Source organism: Orcinus orca, chromosome 4, assembly GCF_937001465.1.
Source record: "Orcinus orca chromosome 4, mOrcOrc1.1, whole genome shotgun sequence".
NCBI classification, from domain to species: Eukaryota; Metazoa; Chordata; class Mammalia; order Artiodactyla; family Delphinidae; genus Orcinus; species Orcinus orca.
Genome location: NC_064562.1, coordinates 130824432 through 130851726, shown reverse-complemented (window position 1 = coordinate 130851726; position 27295 = coordinate 130824432). Strand labels below are relative to the sequence as shown.

The 27295-nt window shown below is 33.2% G+C and overlaps 1 pseudogene; it reads right to left on the bottom strand.

Moving 5' to 3' along the window:
* Positions 1-11210: 11210 nt before the first annotated feature.
* LOC105748816 (hepatitis A virus cellular receptor 1-like) lies at positions 11211-15759 on the bottom strand (annotated as a pseudogene).
* Between the last annotated feature and the right edge of the window lie 11536 nt (positions 15760-27295).

Below are 27295 nucleotides of genomic sequence, written 5' to 3'. Positions count from 1 at the left end.
GGTCTTTTCTGGTTCTATATAAATTTTAGAATTTTTTTCTACTTCTGTAAAATATAAAGTGCCATTGGAAGCTTGATAGGGATTGCACTGAATCTATAGATGGATTTGGATATTATGTGAATTTTAACAATACTAACTCTTTTAATCCATGAACAGAAGTACCTTTCCATTTTTGTGTCTTCTTCAATTTCTTTCATTGATGTCTTACAGTTTTCAGTGTAGAGATTGTTTACCTCCTTGGTTAAATTTATTCCTGAGTATTTTATTGTTTTTAATGCCATTGTAAATGAAACATTTTAAATTTGTTTTTCAGATAATTTGTTTTGGGAACATAGAAATGCTATGGATTTTTGTTTGTTGATTTTATATCTTGCAACTTTACAGAATTCATTGATTAGATCTAACAGTTTTTATGTGGATAGACTCTTTAGGATTATCTCTATATAACATCATGTCATCTACAAATATTTATTATTTGTATAGGAAAACAAGAAAAAGAAGATTAAATGATTTGGCAATTATTAAAAACAGTTTTCTGAAAAAGTCTTATAAGAATTCTGACTTTAGCATAATTTCTTTGATAAAATGTAGTACTGAGAGATGTAAGTATTCTGTCAATTACTCATTCTTGTTAAATTATAGTTTTATATATAGTGTAGTCTAGGGATGGAATGTTGTAATTATTAACAGCAGAGACATCGGAGTCTGACTTAAAATTCTGGCTTTGACATTTTCTATTTATACAACTGTATTTGTGATCCCCAAGATTACTCTTAAGCTTGAATATTCACTTGATTATGACTCACACTACTCATAAAACTTGTTCTATTCTTGGATATGGTTTATTATAGTGGCAATAAACAAAGAGGAATAGTGCATGAGGTGAAGTGTTGGAAAAACTAGGTACAAGATTCCAGGTGTCCCCTCCTAGTGAATTTGCATGGAGACATGCTTAATATTCCCATCAGTGGTGTATGACAACACATGTAATTATTCTCAACCAAAGAAGCTTGTCTGTGCCTTGGTGTCCAGGGTTTTTATTGGGAGTCAGTCACATAGGCATGTGGTGCCCACATGACTGACCTCAGCTACTTAGTACAGGCACTATCACTTACATTCTTAGAATAAACTTAACCTGTCAATTGGGACAACATGGTCCAAGGTCTCAGACACACCAAAAAAAAAACTATCAGGCAGAATGCTCTAGTGTCTCGGAGGTTATCTCCTAGGAATCAACCAAGACATGCCATACTTGAGAATGTACAGGATTTGAGCAACCAAGGCCTGCTGAGTCAATCCTTTCCTGCCAGCAACACTGGCACATTTTATTATTTCAATACACCACTGTTTCTCATATGTAAAAATGGGATCATTAACTGTAGTGTATGTATTATGTATGTTGTATACTGTAGTATATGCATGAATTATTTAAATGAATTATTATGTAAATAATGAGTTGGCTCATGTAAAACAGTTTGCATAATAATCTGACACACTGAAAACAATAGTAGCTATTAGATACTATTATTAGTATTATTATAGTTATTGTTATTACTGCTACTATCTCTATAAAATGTGCAATAGACTCATTTCAAGGCCCTAATGGATCCTCCTGTATTCAAAATTCTTTGTGGGAAAATAGAGCAATAAGTAACTATGGGTATTTAGGAGAAAATTATCCTTGTATATCTGAAAAACTTTGGTATATAAATTGCTGTGAATATGTTCAACCCAAATGAATGCTGTTAAATCCAAAATATTTACATATATATACTAGTGCAAATATTTAGGCATTAAATACCTAAGGTCTATCATGTTTAATGAAAATAATCTTAAAATGTGTTTGCTTTTAAAGCTGTCAATTTTGTATAGTAAATTTTGTATGGTAATAATAATGAGGCATCTTTAGCACAAAAGTGTCATGTTTAAAAAAATTATTGAACTAAATTAAACAATGAAACCTAATTCTATGAGGGAATAAAAGAAGAAAAAAAATTACCTCCAGCGTTTTTGTGGTATTTGGTACAGACACAGATGTAAATAAATATGAGGTAACAATCATTCTAAAATCTATCCTTGAATATATCAAGATTCACTTTTTATTGTAATCAAATCAACTGACAAGACCTCACAAGGTGCCTCCCTTTTCTTTTCTCTGACAGTGTAAAAGCTAATCTGTGTTAGGAATTGTGTTCTGAGAGCCTAGCTAATTTGTAAGGCACTTGAATTATGATTTCTCAATTGGTGAGTTGACATTACACACCAAATGCATTGTCTGAATCTGAATTTAGGATGTTGGCAAGTATATCAAGTATATATGTTAGTCTTTAGTTTTTAAAAATGGTACTTTGATGTTATCAAAGTTAACTGTATAATATCCATCTGTACTTAAGGATGTCAAAAGTTATGAGATACTATTATTAGTATTATTATAGCTATTGTTATTACTGCTACTATCTCTATAAAATGTGCAAGAGACTCATTTCAAGGCCCTAATGGATCCTCCTGTATTCAAAATTCTTTGTGGGAAAACAGAACAATAAGTAACTATGGGTATTTAGGAGAAAATTGTCCTGTATATCTGAAAAACCAAAATGTCATATGCTTGGCTGTCTTTTTCAGATATATGTAGTCAGCATAGAATTGTATTAAAAGAAGCAATTGTGCAATTGATGCAAGTTTATTCATATTCACATTGCAAAGCAGCATGCTCCCCAATGTTCCTTTTATACTAAGTCCTATTTCATTATCGTTATAACTGACAGATAGTGTTAAACAAGGCAGTACTTTTTGGAAGACATTTTACATTACTAATTCATTATTTACAATCCCAGAGAGAGCAAAATGACTCTCTAAAGGGATACAGAGTTTATCAAAGCTTTAGCTGTTGGGGTTGCTAAAAGAAGTCAAGCAGAAGACAAGTTTAATGCTATTATAAACCTAAATTATTATAAACTTACCTTTCTGAATTGGAAGAATCTTGACTTTTTAGAGAACATGTTTTTAAAAGTAAACTAAATGTTACTTTAAAATTTAATTAATTGAGGGAGCAATGGTATGTAATGAAAATTAAGAATCCGTATTTACATCTAGCTCTAAAGTATTTTCAGCCTTTAGCTTTTTTAGCCAAACCAACAGTCTAAGAATTTAATTGAATTTTTCATGTATAATATATATAACAACGTATAATATTATATATAACATACAATATATTCAGAAAGAATGCTGTTTTCCAAATCTAACTTACATGTTAATGATGACTTCTCTAAACTAGCATTTATGAAGTGAATGTAATGTTAATTAACTGAAATAAGTTTACGTAAATGAAGTTTGTAAAATTCTACAAATACTGTAATTATTTTCTGTCCAGAAAAACAGATAATGGAAAGATCAGATTTTAGAAACTTGCCCATGACTGTAGAACCCTCTCTCATAGCTGGCAATATTGACTGGATTATTTATTACAGTAACCAATAATAGAAAGGGTAATATTCTCTATTGGAATACAGTGCATAACCATTTGACAAGAGATTGATCAGTGTTTTTCTTGAGGTTAAAACATAATGAACATCAAGGACACTGGAAAATTTTCAGGTTTTTTTCTTAAAATGAGCAATTTCTGAAACATTTATGTTACATTAATATTTTATCTATCATGTTGAAAATTAAGAAATAGTTACCAATTATTTCTACATCTCTATTTTTATAAATGAAATATAAAATCTCTGTAACTTTTCCAGTGCCCTCTGGGAAATTTTAAGACATCTTAAGTATGATAAATGTCCTGAGATTTTTATTTCGTTTTTTAAAAGTTTAGGACTTGATTATGGGAAGGCAGAATCAAGACTCATCAAGGAAAGCTGGGCATTGATTAAGATTGTGGGTGCCTGAGAAACAATACTTAGCAACCTATTTTGAGAAACAAAACCCATTCTGTTACCTTGCACACACAGTTTGTATTTTCCGTCAGTCTTGCTCCAACCATATTAATTTTAACTTTTTTACTAAAATGGCTAACTTTTATTTCATAGAAAGGACAAGAAAATAAATAATGCAACTTTCATACATAGGCATTTAGCAGATGAACAAATCTCATAAAATCATATAACACAATTTTCAGCAACAGCACACATCCTCCTTATACCTTAAAGGTATAAAGTAGTAAAAGTAGATATATGCATAAGGTGACCAAAAGATACTGCCAAACCACAGCATTTAAAAATAAGAAGGAATAGTATGTATATTTAAAATCATGCTTAATTATAAATACTTCAGTATTCATTTTCACATAGCTTTTCTTTCCTGAATCAAAACTATTAAACCAATCTTATTTGTTCAAAGATTTACTTGAAATATATAAACTTAGATTCTTAAAATATTTCTAAGTTAGGAGTCCCTAGAAGAAACTTTTAGTAATTTTAAAGTATCAAAAGTTTGGTTTTCTTATGTTCCTTAAATTTGAGAGATGTTACATTATACAAGCACTGAGTCATCAGTATATCCCACTTAGAACTGAGTTCCCTTAATTTAAGAAACTTTATATTCTAATTTGTTAATGTCTTACAGGGGCAGGAAAGCATTTCACTCTAGCAACATGAGAGGTCAAGGCTTTTCTGAGTTATAGACACACAGACACTTGGAGGACTTGGAGCTTCACTTCTACAATTCTAGCCATAATCAAAAACAAATTCTATAGGGTCAGATATTAAAGAGCTGTTCTTCCAATGTGGATGGAAATTTTTTCCTTTTATTTTTTAATTGAAATATAGTTTATGTACAATTTTATGTAAGTTACAAGTATACAAATAGTGATTCATAATAAAGGTTATATTCCATTTATAGTTATTATAAAATATTGGCTATATTCCCTGTGTTGTACAGTATATACTTGTAGCTTATTTTTGATTTTTTGATTTGTTAATCTTTGGCTGTGTTGGGTCTTCGTTGCTGCACGCATGCTTTCTCTAGTTGTGGTGAGCAGGGCCTTGTTGCGGAGCACAGGCTCTAGAGTGCAGGCTCAGTAGTTGTGGCACATGGGCCCAACTGCTCCACAGCATGTGGGATCTTCCCGACCAGGGCTCGAACCCGTGTCCCCTGCACTGGCAGGCAGATTCTTAACCACTGCACCACCAGGGAAGCCCCTTGTAGCTTATTTTATACATAATAGTCTGTACCTCATAATCTCCTACTCCTATCATGTCCCTCCCTCCTTCCTTCTCCCCATTGGTAACCACTAGTTCATTCTCTATATCTGTGAATCTGCTTTATTTTTGTTCTATTCATGAGTTTGTTTTATTTTTTAGATTCCACATATATGTGATATCATACAGTAATTGTCTTTTTCTGTCTGACTTATTTCATTTAGCATAATACCCTCCAAGTCCATCCATGTTGTTGCAAATGGCAAAATTTTATTCATTTTTATGGCTAATATTCCATTGTATACATATACCCCATCTTCTTTATCCATTGTTCTGTTGATGGATACTTAGGTTGCTTCCATATCTTGGCAATTGTAAATAATGCTGCTATGAATACTGGGGATGTGTGTATCTTTTCAAAATAGTGTTTTTTTTCTTTTTTCAGATATGTACCCAAAAGTAAAATTTGCTGGGTCATATGGTAGTTCTAATTTTAGTTTTGTGAGAAACCTCCATACTGTTTTCCACAGTGGCTACACCAATTTACACTCCCACCAACAGTGTATGAGGGCTCCCTTTTCTCTACATCCTTGCTAACATTTGTTGTTTGTGTTATTTTTGATGATAGCCATTCTGACAGATATGAGGTGATATCTCATTGTGGTTTGACTTGCACTTCCCTGATGATTAGTGATGTTGAGCATCTTTTCATGTGCCTGTTGGCCATCTGCATGCCCTCTTTGGAAAAATGTCTACTCAGGTCTTCTGCCCAATTTTTTGTTGGGTTTTTTGATGTTGAGTTGTATGAGCTGTTTATATATTTTGGATATTAACCCCTTATTTCTCCTATCATTTGTAGGTATTTTCTCCCATTCAGTAGGTTGTCTTTTCATTTTGTGGATGGTTTCCTTTGCTGTGCAATAGCTTTTAAGTTTAATTAGGTTCCATTCATTTATTTTGGCTTTTATTTTCTTTGCTTTATTAGACAGATCCAAAAAAATATTGGTAAGATTTATGTCAGAGTGTTCTGCCTATGTTTTCCTCTAGGAGTTTTATGGTTTCTGGTATTACATTTAGGTCTTTAATCCATTTTGAGTTTATTTTTGTATACGATGTTAGGGAATGTTCTAATTTAATTCTTTTACGTGTAGCTGTCCAGTTTTCCCAACACCACTTATTTAAGAGATTGTCTTCCCCATTGTAAACTCTTGCTCCTTTGTTGAAGATTTATTTCTGGGTTCTCTATTCTATTGCTCTATGTGTCTGTTTTTGTGCCAGTACTGTACTGTTTTGATTACTGTCACTTTGTAATATAATTGACACTAATAGATAAGCCAAAAAAAAAAAAAAACAAATCTCTAATAAATCCATTTGTCATTTCTCACTCAATAGAGAATAGAACCATCTTACAAAAATCACCAAAATCAGGCCACAAAAGCAGTTTCTCAATCATTGTTGCTATCAATGAAGAATAACGTTTCTGCTCTATGCAAACCAGAAGTAACACAAAATCAGTAGAAAAAATAAACTGCAGAGGCAGCAAATTTAAAGTTCTGTTAATGCTTATATCACTCTGGTAGCCAAGTAAGGGCAGGTCTTAAACAGCCTATCAGGTATATTTCTCTAACAACACAGTTTACTTGGCTCCACCAGGTGCTCCCACAAGGACATAATACTGGAAGCTCCAATAGTATAATTTTTAGAAGGTAAAATAATGATATTAAGGAAAATATATTATCACATCAGATATTTTACTGGTTAATTAATGACTAAAAAAGTAATATGTTAAATTTGTTCCAAATGGCATTGGAGAAGTTATGCATATATAGGCAATTTTTAAAAAGAAATATTGAGTTAACATTTCTAGATTAGATACACAATTGGTTAATGTCTAAAAAGTCCATAGGTGTCAGTCTTTGAGGTTACTTATTCCACTGGACAGAATTTATCTATCTCTCCAGCTATCTAAAATCTCCACGTTAACCTCTGTTTTTACATGGTTCAGACAATAAAAAGTTAAGCTCAGCATGTCATGAAGAAACCCTCAATAATCTCTTTTTCTTTATTTCCAAGATTTGAATAATTATTTTTTACATCAAACTGAGCTTGCCTTGAATTTTTAAGGATCTCACTTGAACACCGCTTCAGCTCAGAAATATCCAAGCCTTAAACCCAACTTTGTACATCTTTAAAATCTAGTATATCACTATGGGCTAACTATTTTAACTATAAAAATGATCTTTCCCTTATTTCCATTACATCTAAATTTATACACTATAAAGAGAGTCAGACCTCTGATCTTATTATTTTCAACTAATTATCAACAAGGACCTAACTTTATACTTTCTCCGTACCCAACCTAGAACCATGGTTCAACACTTCAATCTCTGTTGTATCTTTATCTTCACCTCCTTCAAATACTTAACTTTTGCATATCCTGGAACATTTTGTGGTCTTATCTGCTTTTATTTCTTTGATATATAAAAAATTGATAGTGTAAAACTCACCCATGAAACTCAGTGTCATAACTATTAACCTTTGACCAGTTCAAATCCTTCACTGTACTTATTTTGTTGCCCTATCAGCAAGACTGTCCAATGTTCAAATAAAAATCATGTTTGGTTGGCACAAGACCACAGACTCATCGTTCTACATTCCTAAGGTCTCCCATTAGTCAAAGTACACATGCTTTTCCTTCATGGGACTGTAGTGAAAGGATTAGATTCTGACCATCTTTTATTCATTTTCCAACGGAATGTTTAATAACTCCATCACTGAAATTATTCAGCTCCTATAAACTTAGATGAATCTAATCCTAATATTTTTTAGACTCTAATTTTTAAATGTTTCCATGAGTCAAATGGTCATAAAAATACTGTTGAATAAATTTCAAAGTGATAAACAGATGCCAATATGACCACTACTTTAGACTATAATCTAAGCACCAATATCTAATAATATGCATTTTAAAATTCCCAAGTCAGAGACAGAAAGTAAATTAGTAGTTTTCAGGAGCCAGGGCAAGAATGTTTCTTGGAGGCAAAAATGGAGAGTAAGTACTAATGGGTACAGGATTTTGGGGGGGCATGATAAAATTTTTTCTAGATCAGTAGTGATGTTTGTACAACTTTTTGAGTACACTGAAGGCTTTAGAAGAGTGACTTTTATGGTACATGGAATATACCTTCTTAAACAGGTGAAAAAAAGAAACACAGTAGTCTCAGAATTTAAAATCTGTACTAATCTCGATCTATATTGCAATTGCCAGCCAGAATTTACCAAATTTTTGCCTTCAGGGAACCAGAAATGATAAATAATATATTGGCTGTTGTTCTAATATTTGCTCTTCCTCATTAATATTTTCCAAGTCATTAAAGAACAACAACAAATTCCCTTGTTCCCTTTCCCCCTGCTGAAGTAGTATCTATTCTCATAAGAAAAAAAAAAAAAAAGTAACTCAGGCCTTGATGAAACAGAATAAAGATTTTATTTAAAAAGGCCAGTGGAGTCCAAGCTTTGTCCAGGAATAGTAGAAAATATTAAGGTATGCACCATTAGAATAAGTGGCTTTATCAATGTTACTAAAGTCTATGATGACAGTAGAATTATGGTCATACCTTAGGAAAATCTGCAACAAACACTATGAATAAATCTAGATCCCAAATCATAGCTTACTTAAAACACCTCCATTTTACTATTTGTAGGCATTTTAACACTATATTTATTGGGTTTTTGGTAAGTATGATTATAATTCAGTTTTCATCTAAATAAAAACTCTCTCCAAAAGTATGATGTTGGCCTAAATTCAAAAACCACCAAGCTTCCTACCTTTTTGCAGAAGATGCAGATATAATTGCACCATCTCTAATCACTGAGACACACTGAAAGAATTCGACACTTCAAGGATTCATGCAGGCACTGAGTATCATTACCATGAGGAGAGGTTGGGAAGTTGAAAGGTGAGTCAGGAAAAAAAGAACAAAAGTACAAGAAGCAGTAAGGAAGGGACAAAATCACAGTCTTAAAATATGCAAAGGCCTTTCCCTTTTCTTTCTAGTTAAGCATTTTATTCATTTGAAAAAATAGAAGGCATCCCCACGTCTGATTAAGTGTGAGTTATGTGTCCTGTAAAGACAAAAAACAAAAAAGTGTCTAAACCACTTTCAATTTGAAGAGTCAACCCTCCTAGACACTTACACCATATTCCACATTCCATTTCATTTTAAAACTTAAAATCTATAAATTTAACATTTAATTTTAAACAAGTTTTAAAGATGATGATTGAAGCATGTATATTACTTATTATTAGATAAGATGGTCTTAGTATTGTGAAGTTACCTAATTTATATCACAGTGCCATTAGAAGTTAATTGTATTTATCTTCATATATAGGGATAATGCTACCATATGGCACACATATGATGAGATAAGTTTGTTACTATGAATATTTATATATAAAAAAGAAAAATCTGTTACATTCTTAATACTATGACTTTTTATATTTTGGAGATCCTGCACTATATTTTAGGAATATAAAAGAATAGAAAGGTAAAGAGATTATACTCAGTAGCATTGCTGTACCCTCAAAATAATAACACTAAAAGTGTCTTTTCAACCATGTCAGATAATTCAAGCTTTTCTATATAATCTTTAGGAAGGCAAAACACTGAAAGTTCAGTGTGTTTTATATCTCGTCACTACATTTGGTGAACTGACCACATCTCTGACAGGCAATGCCCTAAGCAGGGACACAGATTATCTGCCATAGTCAGGGCTGGGTATTTTTCAATTTTCTCATCTTTGAAAAAAGAGCAACATATCCAGGTTCAGGTTTTTCGATATGACACATGCAGTGACATCATATCATCCTGTGGGTATGGCTATTCATTGACATTTCTTAAAGATACCAAGATCTGTATCTGTGCCTAAGATCCCTCCCAGGATGGGCAAAATCAACTCTGTCTATCTATCTTTTTAAAATTTAATTAACTTTAAATTTTGTTTTACTTGACGTAGTAGGACTATAATATGTGTATTACAAAACATTTTAAAAGGACTTGAGATGGCATTTTAAAAATATTCTCAAAAATATATGCATATTTGACTAGGTGAGCATTATTATGTTGTTAGTACTTTATAACTGAAACACCGAAGTAAGTTTCATAGGGACAATAGGACAATTTTCAAATTCTCCCTTAATTTATTTTAAATACATTTTCTTGTAGAAGCCTTGCTTTTGGAAATGTCAGCAGAAATGTAAAAAGGCTAGAGGTCAGCTACAAACTAGAGGTCTTTATTTGGTGTTATTAGCATATTTAAACTAAATTGAAACTCTTATGTGATTTCTGAGGATTTTCATGTTTTTCAGAAGAACACTATAATATTTTAGAGAAAGAATCTTCCTCAAGCATCCGTGTTTTCTAAGTAAGGGAATAATTCAAAAGCAGGGTTTAGTCTACCGTGATGAATGAAAACACACGATATGTGCATTGGCTTTAGTAACATGTAAATCATCAAGGATGCTTTTAGGAGCCATTTCAACAGAAGAGATCTCAGACTTTAGCTTATGCTTTATTTCTCATGCTGTCATCAGCTTTTGTCTTCTAGACATTTAAAACTTTAATGCCGAAGTTTAAAAGCACTCCTTAGATACCAGTTAGGGTGAACTGTGAATGTTCATTTTTTTAAAGTAAAGCAAATGCACTTTTTGGATTACAAACATTATCTACTTTTAGGAAAAATGTTAATAAAATAATCCTTTTTACTATAGATTTGATAATTTAGCTCTCAGGTTGGGTGTGTGTGCATCACAGGCTAGTGTGTGTATAAAAATCAATCAATATAAAACAATCAAGTAGAATCAGCGATTTGAAGTAATTAATATTGTCACCTGATCAAAACAGTTATTCAAAATTTGGTCAGACATAAGTTAGTCAAGCTTTTGTTGTGAATAATTTAGAATCAAATAAAATATTTTCAAAATATTTGTATTACACACTTCAATGTTATGTTGCTCAGAAAGGAAAGGATTTCTATTATCCTCGGTGATGGCCAAGCTGCAATCCATCCATTTCACTGAATAAACATAAGTTTTCACAGTGCTTAACATCTGTTGTTTTCTGTTTGTTTTTTTTAATGCCAGTTACTTCCCATATATAATTCAGGCAAAAGACTTCTTTGACGGGTTAGAAACACTGAAGGAAACAGACTAAAGATAAATATTTATAACTGTGGGTATGAAAAATATAACAAGTAAAAAATATAAATTAAAAAATTTTAAAAGCATTAATTACAAATCTACATATAAATGAAACTAAACAGTTACTAAAAGTCCTTCACATTTTCATTTACTCAGAAAATTAGTCCAATCATCTTTACAGCCATCAGTGAAAGACTGTTTCTGATACTTCTCCAAGATATGCAAGGTTTTTTGTTTAAATATACAGTCTGAATTTCATCACTGTCCTAATGTCTCAAGACAGACTGTAGATAATGGAATCTCAATTGTGTCTTGAAAGATCAAAAACAAAACAAAATTCAGTCTGTCCTATAAGAATGGTATATTTACAGAAGAGTTTCTTATTAACTAAATACTTCCCTCTTATCCATTCTACCTCTCAGCTATTTATAAGTTTTATCTACAGTGTAAGATGATAGCCAAATTATCCAACATCGTCTTTTTTCAAAAAAGAAATGTTATCTAAAGAAAAAAATGAGCGGTACCATATAGCAAGAGACTTACAAATACAAAATCATTGAAATTTATTGAACACTGGTACTAGATATTACTGAAAACTAAATTTTAAAAGACCCTTGGATTTCTGTATTGTTTTTTTACTTTTCAAAGACTTCTCACCAGTACCATCTCATTGCAATTACCACTAAACACCAAGATAGGTATGGAAATGATTATCTCTAATAGATGAAAACCAAGAAATATAACATTTGCAGTTACAATAGAAAAATAAAAACAAGTAAAGAAATAATCACGAAATAATTCCAAGAGAAGCCTTTTAGGTCTCAAATCAGATTTTTTGATTTTACTATTTCTCGCTTCTTGACAGCTTTAGTGACCAGGATAGAAAGTTCATTTCCTGTTTCCCCACTGAGTATTCCCTAGAAGGATGTAAGATTCATGGGGTCTATAGACAATATACACTTCTAAAACATTCATGTTTGCTAGAGAGCTCTGCAACAACCAGAAATAGTTTTAGGATAAAAAATAGGACTATATTATGAACACCATTAACACCACATACATTTTAACTAGAGGGTCACTCTAACCAATGTCACTGACATGTTGGAATGTTGGGTGAAACTGACACACGAAAATGATCCCGAAGCTTACAAGGAGTCTCACACAGTGATATCTGGTTACTATCTTTCACAGTCATGGGAACAAAGTCCTAGAGAGTCACTGGGTCTTAATCCATGACATAAAAATCATCCTCAATAATGTGATATCAAGTACTTGGACACACATATCTAGTTGTTGCAGTTTGTTTCTTATTTATAAATACATAAGAACCAAAAATGTTAGCAGTACCACAGCAGAAATACTGATTCCAACACAGAGTCCCTTCGTGGAGCTCATCCCTGGATTTTGTGCCAGAGACGCTTGAGTTTGTTACGCTTAAGGCCATTTGAAGACTGTCACCCTGCCATTCCCATCTGTTGCACAAGGGTGCAATGGTGCTGGTAGGTTAGGTCCTTGATTCCTGCAGTGTTTTAGCCTGGGTTTCTGTTGGCTGTGTTGGAGAATGTGATGTAGTTACTGGTTCGTGGTTTTGTGTGGGTGTTGGCATTGGAGGCGCAGAGACTAGATGACATTGGAACAATGGTGTTTCCAGCTGGTTTAACCTCCAGTGATATGGTGTGTTATCATAAACTATCCCTTGCGCTTAATATGGCAAAAATACAGGCCACTGTTGGCCTCGACTGCATACTCTGTGGCCAAAGACATTCCCTTTTAGGGTTTCCCTGGTGGCGCAGTGGTTAAGAATCTGCCTGCCAATGCAGGGGATGCAGGTTCGAGCCCTGATCCAGGAAGATCCCACATGCCGCAGAGCAACTAAGCCCATGCACCACAACTACTGAGCCTGCACTCTAGAGCCTGTGAGCTGCAACTACTGAGCCCACGTGCCTAGAGCCCTTGCTCCGCAACAAGAGAAGCCACTGCAATGAAGAGTAGCCCCTGCTCACTGCAACTAGAGAAAGCCGGTGTGCAGCAATGAAGACCCAACACAGCCAATAAATAAATAAATAAGTTTTATATTAAAAAAAGACACATTCCCTTTTAAAAGGTAGTGCTTTGCCTTATAATGCCTATGCTTCTGAAAAGTCACATGAGATCCATCAGTCCAAAATAACTGTATCTGAGCATCAAGACATAGGACATGTCCCTTGGCTCCAGTGCACAGATATGACCACTGTACTAGCCACTGAGTAGGCACAGGGTAGCACAACAGGCTGATCCACCAACCCTCTCCCTTGTGAATAAGAAACTAGAACATCTGTCAAGAGCAGATGAGATAACTACCTGAGTCACAGTATCCCTGTGTTAGGAGGGAGTTTCTCAGCTTCTTGTTTATAGCCTTTCCTTCCTTCTCATGGACTGTTTGTAAAAGAATCAATTTTTTAAAATTTATTATACATGATTCTTTATATTTCACAATTAAAATGTTAGTCTCTGGTCTGCTGACTGTCAAGTTGTGTTCAAGTCCTGGCCTCATTCTAGATCAGTTACGTGGCTTTGTTTTTCCTTCCCTTTACAGTGGATAATGCATTTTTCTTGACAGGGATGTGAGAACATGTTGTTATATGCAGTATACAGAAGTGCAAAATGTTTGGGGCACATAATATAAGTGTAAATTATAATATAACATTTACAACAAAAGCAACAACAATATTATTATTAGTAATTGTATCATTGTCTTCTTGACTTGCAAGTTTAGCCTATATCTTCTGTTATGTAACATGCCATGCTGTTTCTTACATAACAAAATGTGTCGTTACTTTATTTTTTCTATCATTACTTTATTATCGTTATACATTCTTGCAATGCTGCTAGTTCAAGTTCTATTTAATTTTCATGAAACTTCAGCTGTTTATACCTAGGAGCATTTTGAAAAGTAATAAACTCCATTATACATATGCTTAAATGACTCATTAAATAATGCTGTTGTTGTTGTAATTTCATAGGCAAAATAGTGATTTTTTTCTACAAAACTTTACCAAAATTCAATATAGAATTTGTTAGGTAAACACTAATATTTGACTGGGAAGTCATGAGTTATATATTTAGGATTAAAGTTATTTTATATCATATTTTCTGATTCAAGAATAAATAAAAATATATACATACATGTTAAATTGCCATCATTACACTTGAAAGTGATAGATGAAATAACCTATTTGATGAAGTTAAATTTGCACACATGGTAACATAATAATTTTCCAGCATTTATATTCTGTTCTATATAGGATATTGTCATTTTCATATGTCTTTTATTTATATGTAATTTATTTTGATACATTTTAATCATAAAAATATTTTAATTAAGATTTCCATTTTCTTACGTAAAAATTATTTCAGCTACTGAAAATATAGGGGAATAAATGACATAGTTCCAGAGCTCTAAGAGAGAACATTTAAAAATTTTCAGTGTCATATATTTGGAAATCATATTAAATTCTTATATAAAATCAAGCTTCCTATGTGTTATTGAAAATTGATATGTTAAAATTAATTTAAAAACAGCCATAAAAGATTGAAACAAAACTGATGGAGAAGTTGTTTACCTATCAGCAGAACGTTAGCAATTTCCTCTTACGTTTTAAAATAAAATTTGCTGTATAGAAGTGACTGCATTTGAAATTACTGGTATATTTGAATGCAACTACCAAACCATGAATAATGAGGCTTCCATTTGCTGGAAAAATAAATTAGGAGGCAATGCTTTGCTAGCAAAGTCATTTGAGCACTTCAGTTCATATCTATTCATGGTACCATTAACAGATGTCTTTGTTAACGCTGTGGGCTGCCTTATGATATTGTTGTATTCAGCATTACTTTACAGCTAAAGTGAATGTAGGCAACTTGTTCCAGGATATAATTAAATGAACCCTGATATAGAAATCCTGTGGGAAATTATCCAATAGTTTTACCAACATAACTAATCGTCTTCTTATGAAATCATAATTCCCACTACACTTTTAGAGCTATTGAAAGTATTAACATCATCATTTCTCTGTTCCTATCTCAGAAAATCACAAAAATATAAAACAGTATAGCAAGTGAGACATTCTGTTGGAAAAATGTTTTTACTTCTAAAATGAAAGTAATATAAAGTGAATATGAAACAGGTTGTAGGTTGCTTGTTGACACTAAAAATACCTTTCTTAAAAAAAATCAATTTCTCTAAGTTAATGACATGATGCTAGTGACCAGAACACTATAAGAAAGGCAAATTATTCAAGGAAAAAAATCAAAAGTGACGTGGCCTTTACTAATCATCTCTTGGTATCAAATTCCTAAGAAATATTTAAGAACTCATATGTAGTACATATTCAGTGAAGCAGTCCTGTATATGAGTACCTGCCCACATTTTTGTACCATGCCTGTCGGAAACAGTGTATATAGTAGAAAAAATTCAACAACTGTTAGAGTTTAGGCAATTCATTTAATTTCAAAACACTGATTCTTCACTGTGAAATGAGAATAATAATAGCTACCTTGCACTGTAGTGAGTATTTAACTAGACAAGAACTAAAACATGTCTAGTTTTAGTATTTCTAATGTAGCATTTCTAAAAGTTGGTGAGTATATTCTATTTATTGTTTTGACATTGGTCTTCAGAGGCGGGAGAAAAAGGCGTATAAATCAGTAATACTAGGAACATCTAAAAATATATGGGCTTGTGAAAATGAAAACTAAGAATGATCAATTAAATATCCCTTCATGCACTTGACTCAATATTACATTAAAAGCAATAGTTGATAATTATTTATTACTGAGAGTTCCTAGGCCATGTTATTCACAGAGAGATTACAAGGAAACAAACAAAACTCCAAAAGATTAGGTAAACTTTAGGCATAGGAAATACAGTTCTTGCCTCTTGCCTATTTTTTTTGCCCAAGATATGAATTTTCTTTGTGTAAATTCAGACCACGTTTACTCTACACTATCAGTAGTCTGTCATTATTTACTAAACATAACTGGAATCTTTCTCTCATAAATATGCCACATAATTCTATTCTTCAACTTGGAATTTGACATTCCTAGGTGTATGTTAATAAAGTTTTAGGAAGTGCATTCATGTATATTCAGTCTCCATGTATACACTGAGTCCCTTCTTATGTGCTTATACAGGAGTATCACAACTGGTCCGTGTTGTTAAGGATAGATAAAAATACAGTATACCATGAGACAGAATCTACTACCTGTAGGAGACAGGTCCTGAATACTGAAGTATTAATGAGTCACAAAGCTACATGAATAAAATAATTTCAAAGAAGATGAGGGGAAATATAATTTTAGGCAAAATAATATCCCAAAGTACTTCTAAAATTAAATAAAGCTGAACCTAAAATTTTGCTATCCTTAAAGTTAAGATGCTTTTCTCTTTTTAACATAGCATCCCTTGGTATAAAAAGTGTGATTAAATAATTTATAGAAAAGAAGTTCTGAATTTTTTTCACAAGTTTGTAGTGATTTTAATAATACAGTTTGTCTTTTTTCTCAATACATTCACCATTATATCTAAAAGGTTAAGCAGAAACATGGAAAACTTGTATGTCCAATTATATTTATTTTTGTATCATATATAAAGCTTGCAACTTTAGAATCATCTCAAAATTACTTATAATTAATTTTTGAGAAGGTAATTGATTCTCAGAGCTGGAAAAAAACTTACATGGTATGTAATTCAAGTCTCAAATTATACAATTGAGGAAACTCAAGTGGAGAACGCAAATATTTACCCTGTTCTTTCTGATGTAGTTAGTGGAATTGGACTTAAAACCCCCACTGTCTAGCTGGAAGTCTAGAATATTTACACTCTAATCTTCAATCAAGAAAGACTTTAATTCTTAATAATAAAATCTTATAATACGATAAAATTGGGATATAATTAAATGTAGTTTCTTGCATTGTATTAAATGTCTAAGACACTAGTATAGCTCACTTTACTTGATTTTAAAATATTAACACACTTCTTAATGTTTGTTAATGATATACTGATTTTATCAAATACCAAAAAATTCTGACTGTGAGTTGAAGAATAGTGTGGAATCTGGGACATCAATTAAAAAACTATTGCAGAAAATCCATATGGCTTAGACTAAGATATTACAGTTAAGGTGACTTAATTGTGAACCAAGAAAGCAATTCAGATATATGTGTTGGGAGAGAGGTGTCCAGAATGATTCTAAACTTTACACTGAGCAATTGGAAGGGTGAAGGTATTGCTAGTTATGAAGAGGAGAACTACAGATGGAATGAGTTTGAAGTCAGAATGGTATAACATAAGAAATGCATCTTTAGACATGTTAATTTTGAGATTAATTGTACCTCCAAGTTCCTATGCTGAGAATGTTTTGTGACATAAAACTTCAAAAGTTGGCAGATCGGCTAGGGCTTGGAGATGTAAGTTTGGGGAAATCAGCACATAAATGATATTTAAATCCAAGAGATAGGATGAAATCCCCAGGGGAGAGGATAAAGCAAAAGATGAAGGAATAAGGAGGAAACCTGGAATTTTCTAATCACAACAGGTTGGAGTAAAACAAAAGGTGAGACAGAACAGTGTGGTGTGCTGGAGGTAAAGTGTGTAAAAAATGTGCAGTTATTCTTGTAACCTATAGTAGTCTTCGATGAGCTTGATGGAAACAGTTTTGGTGCAACCATGTGGATAAAGCTGAATCAAACAAGGGTTAAGAGAGGATGGAAAAAGAAGCATTGAAGACATCAATTCTTTCAAGGACTTTTTGCTCCAAGGAGAGGGAAGCAGAGAAAAGAGGGGTGGTATCTAGAAGAAGAAATGTTATTAAAATAGTAGAGCCAACAGGTATTTATATACGCTTGGAAATTATTTAGTGAAGAAATAAATAAATGATGTAGATAAGGAACAGGAGAATTGTGAGACTGAGGACTTTAAGTAAAATAAAAAGAATGGACCTCAGTATATATTTCAAAGGAACTGAGACAGGAGCAGCAACAGTTAACCTATTGCAACCGTTAAGGAAGCAGCCACTGGGCAAAAACAATTCCAGTGCCTTTCTAATAACATGGGTGTTAGTCAATAAAATAAAATATTTATCCTATAAATATTCACTTAAATTCACTTATAAAGTGAACTTAATAATAAGGTACCAAAAGTTGCTAAGTACTTAATAATAGCATTAATTTCTAAACTATATTTTAAAATATTATTTGAACATACTTAACATATTAAACAGGAAAATACTAAATGTAATATAAGTTATTTTTGTTTCATGCTATGGCTGTTATGGAATATTATGGATATTATGCTCTTTTAAAATTTAAATAGAACATATGAACTCTACAGCATATATATACACACACACACACACACACATATGCATACAACAAAGAGGATTAAATATCTGCTCATGTAATAAAATCTGAATTACTAATACAGTACCAAGGAAATTGAGGTTCTTATTCCTACCAAATTAAGTCAACTTTCAATTTGCTCTGAAATATCCATTTATAAATATCTAATTTTTCTTGTAGATAGTCTAAGAAAATATTTATTGTTAATATTTACAGCTTAAATAAATTTAGCAAGTTTTAAGTTTTCTGGAGAAATGACACCACCTAAATTACATTTTTTATTGTCTTTAAGTTCAATTTTGCAGTTATTAACTCCTTTAAAAATCATATTAGTTTAACATACTTTCATGATAAAAACACTCAACAAACCAGGAACAGAAGGAATACCACAACATACTTGAGTCCACCATAGAATAAAAACCCAGTGCTAAAATCATACTCAATGGTAAAAGACTGAATTCTTTTCCTCTAAGATCAGGAACAAGATAAGTATGCCCAGTTTTACCACTTCTCTTCAAGATAATTTTGAAAGTTATGGCCAGAGCAATTAAGGAAGAAAAAGAAATAAAAGTCCCCCAAATTGGAAAGGAAGAAATAAATTTATATCTATTCACAGATGACATGGTCTTATTTGTATAAAATCTCAAATCTACAAAATAGATAACCAAACGGTTGGAACAAATAAATGAGTTCAGCAAAGTTGAAAGATATAAAACATACAAAAATTCAATTTCTATACACTAACAGTGAACAATCCTAAAAGGAAACTAAGAAAACAATTCCATTTACAGTAACATCAAAAAGAATAAAATCCTTAGGAATAAACTTAACCAAGGAGTTGAAAGACTTGTTCACTGAAAACTTCATAATATTGCTGAAAGAAATTAAAGATGAAACAAATATATGGAAAGACGTCTCGTTTCCATGGATTAGAAGACTTAGTGTTGTTAAGACGTCAACACTGTCTAAAGCAATCTGCAGATTCAATGCAATCCCTATCAAAATTCTGTTGAGAATTTAGCTAAACTACTCCATAATATTGCTGCCCCGGCATCTATTTTGCCCTTGAACTGACACCAGCCCCTCCTGTGAGAGCATGCCCTGGGCAACAGTCTGCAAAGTCACAAGAAAGTGTAAATTCCTGATAGGACTCCCCCAAAGGCCCTGGTGAATAGTGTCTCTCCTGCCTCCCAGTTCCTTCCCCTTGTGTACCCTTTAGATAAGCCCACTGCTGAGCTGACTGTAACCTCACCACCACCATGTTCTCAGTATCTATGACTCTGTTTCTGTTCTCTTATATTTGTTCATTTATTTTGATTTTTAGATTCCACATATAAGTGAAATCATACAGTACTTTTCTCTGACTTATTTCATTAAGTATTATACCCTCTAGGTCCATCCATGTTCTCACAAATGGCAAGATTTCATTCCTTTTTATGGCTGAGTAATATTCTATTGTATGTGTGTGTGCCACATCTTTTTCAAATTTTTTTGAAGTATAGCTTATTTATAATAATTCGTTAGCTTTATGTATACAGCATAGTGATTCAGATATTTTTTCAAATTATATTTCATTCTCAGTTATTATAAGATAGTTAATATAATTCCCTGTACTATACAGTAAATCCTTTTTGCTTATCTATTTTATGTATAGTAGTTTGTATCTGTTAATCTTATAATGGTAATTTTTCTCTGCTTCCCCACTTCTGCCCTTGGGTAACTATAAATTTGTTTTCTGTATTTAGAGGCTATTTCTGTATTGTATCTAGATTCACTTGTATTATTTTTTAGATTCCATATATAAGTGGCATCCTATAGTATTTGCCTTTGTCTGACTTATTCCCCTAAGCATAATATTTTCTAGGTCCATCCATGTTGCTGCAAATGGCAAAGTCATTCTTTTTTATGGCTGAGTAATATTCCATTGTATGTACGTATGTATGTGTGTGTGTATATATATATACACACACCACATCTTCTTAAGCCAGTCATCTGTTGATGGACACTTGAATTGTTTCCAAGTCTTGGATATTATAGATAATGCTGCTATGAACACTGGGCTGCATGTAGCTTTTCTATAGAGTTTCTGTCTTTTCCAGATATGTGCCCAGGAGTGGGATTGCTGGATCATATAGTAGCTCTTCTTTTAGTTTTGTAAGGAACCTCCATACTGTTTTCCATAGTGGCTGCACCAATTTACATTTCCACAAACAGTGTAGAAGGGTTCCCTTTTCTCCACAGCCTCTTCAGCATTTATTATTTGTAGACTATTTTATGATAGACATTCTGACTGGTGTGAGGTGATACTTCATTGTAGTTTTGATTTTCATTTCCTAATAATTAGTGATGTTGAACATCTATATATAGAGTATCATGTCATCTGCAAACAGTGACTGTTTTACCTCTTTCCTTCCAATTTGTATAATATTTATTTCTTTTTCTTGTCCTATTGCTGTGGCTAGTACTTCCAATACTATGTTGAAGTGAACAGGTGAGAGAGTGGGCTTCCTTGTCTTGTTCCTGAGTTTAGCAGTGAGGATTTTGGCTTTCCACCTTTGAGTATCATGTTGACTATGGGTTTGTCATAAATGGCCTTTATTATGTTGAAATATGTATCCTGTATAAACACTCTGGTGAGAGTTTTTATCATAAATGGATGTTAAATTTTATCACATGTTTTTCTATATCTGTTGAGATGGTCATGTGATTTTTTTCTTTCCTTTTGTTAATGTGGTGTATCACATTGATTGATTTGCATATGTTGAATCATTCTTGTGATCCTGGAATGAATCCAACTTGATCATGGTGTATGATCCTTTTTATGTTTTGTTATATTTGGTTTGCAAATATTTTGTTGAGGATTTTTGCATCTATTTTCATCAAAGACATTAGTCTGTAACTTGATTTTTTTGTACTTTGTCTGGTTTTGGTATCAGGGTGATGGTGGCTTCATAGAACGATTTTGGGAGTTTTCCTTCCTCTTCAATCTTTTGGAAAAGTTTAAGAATAGGTATAAGTTCTTCTTTCTATGTTTGGTAGATTGCCTTATTGAAGACATCTGGTCCTGGACTTTTGTTTGGAGGCAGCTTCTTTATTACAGATTCTAAATATTTCACTTCTAGTGATTGGTCTCTTCAGGTTATCTGCTTCTTCTTGACTCAGTCTTGGCAGGCCGTATGATTCTAGAAATTTTTCCATTTCTTCTAGGTTGTCAATTTGTCGGCATATCACTGTTCATATTATTTTCTTATGATTTTTTGTATTTCTGCAGTATCACTTGTTATTTACCCTCTTTCATTTCTTATTTTGTTTATTTGGGTCTTCTCTCTTTTCTCCTCGGTGAACCTGGCTAGAGTTTTATCAAAATTTTTATCTTTTCAAAAAACCAGCTCTTGGTTTTACTGATCTTTTTTTTGGGGGGGGGGTCTCTTTTAATTATTTCCACTCTGATCTTTATTATTTCCTTCCTTCTGCTGACTTTGGATTTTGTTTGTTCTTCTTTCTAATTCTTTTAGGTGTCAGTTTAGGTTGTTTATTTGAGATTTTTCTTGTTTTTTGAGGAAGGCCTTTCTGTACCCTGATACCTGTTTCCTTCTTTAGGTTTGGGAAGTTTTTAGCCATAATTTCTTCAAATACATTTTTGATCCCCTTCTTTCTCTTTTCTCCTTCTGGAATTCATATTATGTGCAGGTTGTCAAGTTTTATATCATCCCACAGATCTTGTATATTGCTTTCATTTCTTTTTCATTTGTCTTTCTGCTGTTCTGATTGGATGATATCCACTATTCTGTCTTCCAGATTACTTATTCATCCTTGGCTATTCATTGCTTCTAGATTAGTTTTTATCTTGACAAGTGAATTATGTTTTTGATTGGTTCATCTTTATAGTTTCTAGTTACTTGTTAACAGTGAGCTGCATTTCTATCTATAATCTCTCTAATTTGTTAGCATTTTATTACCACCGTTTGAAACTTGGGGATAGCAGATGGGTGAACTATGTTTTATTATTCTTTCAGATTTCTCCTGTTTTTATTGGGAGTAGTTCCTTTGCCTTTTCATTTTAATTAACATTTGCTATCTCTATGAATTGAGGAGAAATAGTTACCTACTGTGGTCTTAAAGGCATGTTTTTATGTGGGAGCATCCCTGTTTAGAATGTGTGTATCCAGTGTTTTTGGTGTGAGGGCTGGTTTTGATATGGACACCAGCCATGTTTTTCCTCAAGGTGTGCTGGCTGTTATACCCTTGCTAGGGAATATGGTTGGTGCTGGAGTATCCATAGCCTGTGCGGGGTGTGAGGCAGGGCTTCCTCTGTGCTTTGTGCCTGTTGCTGTCCTGTCAGGTGCAGGGTCTTCTCCCTCTGTTGGAATAGAAGTGCTGAGGGTTGGGTTGCCCTTGAGTTCATGTCTTGCCCCAAAGGAGAAGACTGCTGAAGCAAGTGAGGCCTGTGTACTCACAGAGGACCTATGCCCCACCTGTGTAGGCATCTGCAGTTCATATTAGAAGCAGCTCAAAGTCGTATCCCTTTCTCTGTTGTATTCATCCCAGGTCCCAGATCTATTGCAAGGCTGTGGCATGGAGTAGGCTGGGGGCTGGAGGTCAGGGTGATTGGCAACAGGAATTTAGGTGGCTAAGCTGCTGCCAGAGATCTGAGGCTGCCTCTGTGGCCTTCTTTTCCTACTTTCTGGTCCAGATATAGTGCTAAGCCACAGTGTGGAGTGGGTGGAGCTGAGACACTCTTGCTGAGAGACAAACCTCTTTGTACTATTGAGCCACCCAGGTTTCCTCTGCATAGCTAGACTGAGCTCTCTCCCAGGCCCTGTCTGCCAGAGTTTCAGTGCTTAGGGGTGGTACTGCCTTGTGTGTGTGCTGACAATGGCTGGCACTGGTGCCCCACCTGCTGCCCCATGTATGAGCTCTCCCTGGCTGACTTAGCTCCAGCCAGATCACATCCCAGGCCCTTGGTCTGTCTTTGCATAGCTCTACCAAGTCTTTTCCCAGGGCTCAGTTGGCCTGCATCTCACACCAGGCTGTGGTGTGGAGTTAGTGGGGCTGGGGTGTTCACCCTTCATACTGGGAAGTATGGTGAGGCAACAGCCACCAGTGCGAGGCTCTCTCTACCCTGTTAGCATGTGTGCACTCCTAGAGAGGACAGTCTGGGCTTCTACAGCCCTTCTGTCTGTCCTAGTGGTTTTCCCAGCAGGTAAGGGTGCTTGTCTCCTCTGTGCAGCAGCCCAGGACTGGGATGCCCAGATTGTGATTCCACCTGCTCACTCCCTAGGGTGAGGGCCACCCATGCAGACCCTCTCTTCCTTACAGATCCTTCTCAGAGGCACATGTCCCAAACCGATGCCTTTTTTTCTTCTGTCCTTTCAGGTTACATAGAGATTTTTCTTGTAGCTTTGGTTGTAGAGGTGTTCATCTGCCAGCTTCCAGGTAGTTTTCCATGAGAAATTTAATATAGATTTATTGTTGATGTGTTTGTGGGGGGAGTGCAACTCTATCATCTTGATCCCCCTCTCTATACCACTTCTTCTTTATTGTGATTTTTAAAAATTTTTCCATTGAAAATAACAACAGCACTAATATAGCTAACATTTTATGAGGTTTTTAATATATGGATCTACTCATTTAACCTTCACAATAACCACATGGTGTAGGTATTATTATTATTTGTTGATAAGAAAATTGAATTTCATATAAATTGTCCACTGTTACCTAGAAAAAAGTAGAGATAAAATTTGAATTCAATCAGTATGCTTCTTGAACTATACTTATTGTATTACCTTTATTCTGGGTATATCCTCTTTTAGTTATATGCAAGAGTTTGTCCAGTTGAGAGGTTTTATTAGAAGTTTTATGGAGAATATATACCTTATAAATTGTCATTATTTTTGATATACTGTAACTATTTTTGCACTGGTGAAAAACAATATGTTTACACACATTAAATGTTCACCAGTATTAACTTGCATTCATAAGTTGACCTTGCTATTATACCACATTTTCAAAAATAATTCTTCAATGATTAAAATGTTTTATAAAGAACTGATGATTCACTATATTGTAAACCTGGAATCACAATTGTCTGTTGGAATTTTATTTGTATACATATCAATTTTAACCAGATTATTTGTCTTATTATTTTAATAAGGATTGAGTTTTTGTGATGAATGTGGGATCTTTAAACCCAGAAAAAATTAAGCATTCTGGCGTATTGTACTGGTTGTCTAAAATTACAAAATAATAGCTCTAAGAGCAACTGTTAAGAGACTCTCTTATCTATTATTTTGATAGTAACTAATATATACTTAAAGTAACTAATATCTCAGACATTTTCTCTTAGAAATAGTGTATATACCATTTTTCATTTCCCAATTACATTTGGGAAAAATAATTTTTAATTTTCTCTAGTTTATAGGTATCTTCCTCTAGGAGTTGGAAATTCTGATGCAAAACAAAGCAAAATACAAGAAAGAAACGTAAACTGTAAGATCTTTTATCCTTGCGTTCATTCATTCATTCACCATGGCGATTGGATAAAAATCCATGGGATACAACATATTTTAAAAATTAAAATTGAGATTCAATTTTGGCTTTAGTATTTTTGGCAATTAAAGACAAAGATACATGATTGGGAACATAATTTGTACCACCATTAAGTAAGAGAACACTCTGCTTTATATATCAGACTTTGTACTTAGGTCTTGTATAGTACATGAAGTGATATAATGATTAATAATATAAGCCATCAGACTTCTAACTGAGGTATGCACATCTCTAGGGATAACACAAGGCCTTCAAAAAGGTGACTGAGCAAAGAATTTTGAGGAAAGCGATTTTCAGGTATTCAAGTTTCATATACATTGCATACTGCTTCAACACATTTGTAAAATACCGATTAACTTATCAGAGATTAGATAATGAGAAAATTATGTACAATAAAATAGACATATGTTGGAGTATGAACCATTTTCTGCAGTAAAGAGAGCCAGAATATCATAAATAGAATTGTAATCTTCAGCAAGAAAGGAGAAAGCTGGGCTGCTGCCCAGGGAGGAGTCCTACTAGCTTTACTTTATTTTAATGATAAAATGAATGTCTGCAGAATGTCCTTTCATAAAGATGTACATCCTGAGCTTTACATAATTCTAGGTTCGTGGCATGTTACAACTACCCCCGAGTGTTCTCTTTTAAGCAATTTCTTCAGCCAACCCAGAGTTCGAATATGACAAGGGATATAATAAGCAAAAGTAATGAATGATAAAGATATGTTTACTGTAGTATACATATATGGATAAATATCTAACATGTGGCTAGATAACAGATGAATTCCCATAAACTTTACCCAAATATTTCTTTTGATGGCTACAAAATCATTGAGTTATCTAACCAGTCTATGAAAATATGAATACAGACATTAAGCTTTCTATTCTAGAGAAATTATAAACTTCCAAGTCATTTCTAATATTCTGTTTCATCTCTTATTTTTAAAGAGATGATGCTAAATGTGTGTGTGCACACATGTGTTACATAAAAATATTCTATATAATGTACTTTTGGAGGCATGTAACATAAAACTTCATCCTTATTATATGGTACAATATTTGAAAACACCAAATCAGTAACAGTCTTCTTCAATGAAGTCTGAATACATTTTTTTTTAACCAAGTTATGGCTTATTTCTCAAAGAGCACTAACATGTTACATCCATTTATAGGATATATACACCTAAACAATAAATATCATATGGAGTCCTCTACATGTAGTGATATCTGAATCTAAGAAGGTGATTAGGATATGATGGGAAAAAAATGGACAAAGAAATATTCAGGCCTACCTGTCCTTCTCAGGGAAGGAAGATGAGGTGAAAATGTGTCCTTATGCCAGAGAGAAATCAGCTAAGTTTTTTTAAAAGCTTGAGAGAACTGTCGTAGTAACCAGTTAGACAAGTCAAGGTATTTACTCGTATTTGTGTATGTTTATGTAACCAATACAGAAAAACATTTCTATCTTGAGGGCCTATGGTGGTACAATAATGATCTATTTGCCATTAATATTGCTCTAATTTTTAAAAAACAAAACCAATTTAAAGTCATAAAGGATTTATATTTATTCACAATAGATTAACTCTTTTAAAATTATTCTTATTACAACTCTTTCTCTGTACTTTGAAAACCAAAATAAGTAGTTTCTAATTAGAGAAAATATGTAGTTAGACTGAGCGATCTATGCTCCAGATATGAACTTTTCATGCATTACACATATTTCAAAAATAATATGAAAACTGGCTTAATCTGTCTTTAATATCTTCCTTTGTTGATATTAAGGCATCGCATTGAAGCCACCAGGATTTATATGCCAATGTGGTGTGTAATCCTTTCCCCAAATTTCCTTAGGAAATGCAACCCCCAACTACTGCAGCAGGGACCATCTTGTTTAAAGAATAGTTTCTAGATATTACTTTCTGGTTTCATTAAGCCCTTTCTCTTCTTTCTTTGGTTTTCATTTTTGGGGTCAATCTTATATTAAGCAATATATTCTAATATTTCTGAACTTAGTTTCAGAAGATTTTTTT